Genomic DNA, 4133 nt, shown 5'->3' with positions numbered 1-4133 from the left:
TGTATGTCTGTTACTTGGTAATGATTAGTTTGCATTTGCAGTCCATGGAAGGATGGTGAAAAAGTCCCAGTAGAAACTTTATTTCCTCTTCTTGTAAATAGAGGCCGAACTGGCTCATGAATTAAGGGCGAAATTCCTTTTTCCTTCCAGGTATGTGTGCATACATACCTGGAAAGTGACTTCCCTTGGACTACTTTCCCCAGAATCCCCAGCCATGATTCTGACTGTTTAGTCCAAAAATACTTCCTTTGTTGAATGCTTTCATATAGGTCCTGGGCAGCCATTTGCTCCTTCTTTGTTCATGTTCCTTAGTTTGGTTCCTGATGAACTACTTTAGACTCGAGCCTAAAAGCCGTTGAAGGGTGTCACAAATGGACAAAAAAGTGGAGTATTGAGACTTACCTAGGATCCTTCGTTGAAAGGATGAGAGGAAAGAGGAAAGGATGTTCAGGCTTATTATACAGGGCTCAGCTGCATCTGCTATTTATTTGTTGTTGGTGGTGTGCTTCCAACTTATGGCGACCCTATTATCATTGGGTTTTCTTGGCAGGGTGTCTTTAGAGGTTTGCCATTGCCTTCCCCTGAGGCTGAGAGAGTATGGCTTCTTGCCCATGGTCACCAATGGGTTTTATGGCCAAGCTGTGCATTGAACCTTGGTCTCCAAAGTCATAATCCAACACTCAAACTACTGCACCACACTAGCTCTCCAGGAAGAGGGCTCTTCGTAAGCTCTATGGAACTTCATCATAGCATTGGCATTGGTTGTGTGGAAAGGGAAATCCTGTTCTCATGTTCAGCAAAAGGATCATGGCAAGCAACCTCAGAATTCAGTAGCCATCTCTTGTATCAATGAGGCTGTTAGGAATCCCTCTTAGACTGCAATCCTATACATATTAACCTGAGATGCTGTCATTTATATATACATACTTAACTCTGAGCAGATATCTAGGGGATTGCTCTGTAGGTCTATTAACAGCACACTTGTCTGTTCAAAAACAGGGGCCATTAACTCCAGGGGGATTTAGGTCCAAAACACACTGCAGAAATACTCCAGTTTGAGACCACTTTAACTGCTATGGCTCAGTGCTAGGGAATCCTGGGAATTGTAGTTTATTGTGGCCCCAGAATTCTCTGACAGAGAAGGCTCAGTGTCTTACAAAACTCCAGTTCCCAGAACTTCCTAACACTGAGCCAGGGCAGTCAAAGTGGTGTCAAACTGGATTATTTCTGCAGTGTGTTTTGGACCATACTCCCAGGGAGTTGCTTGTATAGGATTGCAGCCTTAACTTGCCACATCTGAGAAAAGGTTTTCACTTTTGGTGGTCTGGTCACCCTGCTTCGGAGACAAGAGTTTGTACAAACTGGTCTGGGTTTTGGTAGGGACCTATGTCTAGAATAGATCCATTGAACCTGAAGAATTTACACATCTGTGTACCACCACCATTTCCCAGGTAGTTCAATAGGTCTACTCTAGATGGGAATACAGACAGGATTCAGGTCACGTAGTCCCAGTGGCAGAGGCACAATGTTCCAGTCGCTTCCTAGCAATGGATGCATGGACTGTTTGGGGAGGAAGGGGGGCTTGGATGAGAAAAAAACAGGGGAAGGGCAGACATACTTCGCCTGTATGAATCCCAGATCCAAGCAACGGCCCACCAGGGCTTCCTAGAACACATGGCTATTGTCTGAACGATCCCTCCTTTGACAATGGATTCCTTAACTAATTAGTGATGCCCTTGTAAGACAAGGAGCCAATCTGTTCGTGACTCTCAGGGATGAAGACATATACGCCCATCTCTTCCCTTTCCAAAGGATCCCGTTGATCTGATTCAGGAAACGCACCCTTTCAAAGGCTAAACTTTCAGTAGTTCCCAAACTTTGGTTCTCAAGATGTTTTGAACTGCAGCTTCCAGAATTCCTGACTGTTGACTGGGGCTTCTGGGAGTTGGAGTCCAAAACATCTGGAGGAACAAGGTTAGGGAACCACTGGGTGTTGTTGTTGTTGTTGGTTGCCTTCAAGTCGTTTCTGACTTATGGTGACCCTTAGGCACGCTTTTCATGGGGTTTCCTTGATAAGATTTGCTTGCCATTGCCTTCATCGGAGGCTGAGAGAGTGTGACCTGCCCAAGGTCACCCAGTGGGTTTCATGGCCAAATAGGGAACTGAACCCTGGTCTCCAGGCTTGTAATCCAACACTAAAGTTATTGTAGCAAAAGAATCCGAATACAGTACACGAAGATTTCATGCAGTTCTAAGTAGTACACAACAGATCAATCTTGCCTAAATTGTTGATTGCTAAAAATTCCTACTTTTGGCAAACCTAAAGCGACCTTATCACGGTTATTTTTTTTTTCTGGACAAGGTTTGTTCAGAGGAGATTTGCCGCTTCCTTCCTCTGAAGCTGAGAGAGTGTGACTTGCCCAGTGGGTTTCCATGGCTGCCAGTGTCATAATCCTCCGCTCAAAATACTACTCCATAAAGCCGACTTTCACTAACCTGGGCTAACCAAACAAACTAACAGCTCTTATAAAGTAGTTTGACACTACTTTAACTGTCATGGTTAAAGTAGTGTGTAACTGTTTTAATTTTGCAATGTGGACACACTCCTAGAGTCTGTAAATTGTCTGCAGAATCTGTCTTGATAGGAAAAAAAAAAAGGATGGCTGCCAAGTTGTCTTAAATTATGATAGTCGTTTCCTACTTTTGACAAACCTAAAATGATCTTATCACGATTTTTTTCTGGGCAAGATTTGTTCAGAGGAAAGAAATGGCAAGCCTCCTCTGAACAGTCTCCGTAAAATAGCTGCGTTGTATACATAATTTATTATTTATCCTGTAAATTCGGTATTATTCTGGGATACACCTGTAAAATTACAGTATTGCGCCTTTCACAGGACACAGGTCCAAAACACACTGCAGAAATAATCCAGTCTGAGACCGCTTTAACTGCCCTGGCTCAGTGCTGGGAACTGTATCTTTTGGTGCGACATTGAGCCTTCTCTGTCAGAGACCTCTGGGGCCACAATAAACTACAATTCCCAGGATTCCCTAGCACTGAGCCAGGGCAGTTAAAGCGGTCTCAAACGGGATTATTTCTGCAGTGTGTGCTTTGGACCACAGTTGGAGATATTATTTGCACCGGACCAGGATTATGGCATTCCCAGTTAGAACTGAGAAAGACCATTGCTGCAGCACTAAAGTCGATGATCCAAAAACCTGTTCTGGCTGTTTCTGATCATATCTAGTATTTGTTCAGTTTTGTTTGGAATATACTGTACTCCAGTGGTAAAACCAACAGCGCTTTTCGTGCTTTAAATGCAAAAGGTATTTATCTTGAAACATATTGCATGTTCTTTCTATGCTCCATCGGTTTACAAAGTCATGAGAAATGCATTCGTTTTCAGTAAGGGTCCACAAATTTGGGGTCTGAGGTCTCTTTAACAGATTCAAGGAATGAATTACAAGGTCGAGCCTGCAGCAAACATTAGAATTTACATTATAATAATAATAATCCTAAAGAGCATTAATGAGGAAGGTGTTCGTGAACCTTAGGATCGGTTTCGATCTGATAAAATATAAATCAGTTTAGATTTATAAAAACAGCACCAGTCAAGATGGTTTTACGATTCAACACAATGGTACTGCTAGCCACCACGAAAACACACACACACACAGTTTTTATCTTTGTCATAGCCTGCCAAGTTTTAAATAAAGTGCATAGCGCAACTCTATGGGAATGCAACCATTCAGCGACATTTCCTTAATTAATTAAAGCGCATTTAAAGGTCTCTTTTCAACCAAAGTGATAGACTCCCAAGGCGGGTTAGAACCGAGAGAGAGAGAGAAAGAGAGAGAGAGAGAGAAAGAGAGAGACATGGTTCACACAGACCACGATCTGAAACATTATGTCTGCTTGATTTTCAGAATTTGGCAAAGCTTTATCTAATTTAAAACAAACAAAATGCACCCCCCGCTTTTCATTTTTAACCCCCCAAACTTATTTTCATGCAATACTAAAACCGAATTTATTATTTGGGAGGGAGGTTGGAGGATGCAGATTCCCTCGGCTTCGTTAGTCGTTAGTTTTTTACCAAAGAAAAGGGATCAAAAGTTATTTCTCGTTTGCAGCTGGG

Source organism: Sceloporus undulatus, chromosome 6 (genome assembly GCF_019175285.1).
Source record: "Sceloporus undulatus isolate JIND9_A2432 ecotype Alabama chromosome 6, SceUnd_v1.1, whole genome shotgun sequence".
NCBI lineage: Eukaryota > Metazoa > Chordata > Lepidosauria > Squamata > Phrynosomatidae > Sceloporus > Sceloporus undulatus.
This window is presented reverse-complemented; position numbering follows the sequence as displayed.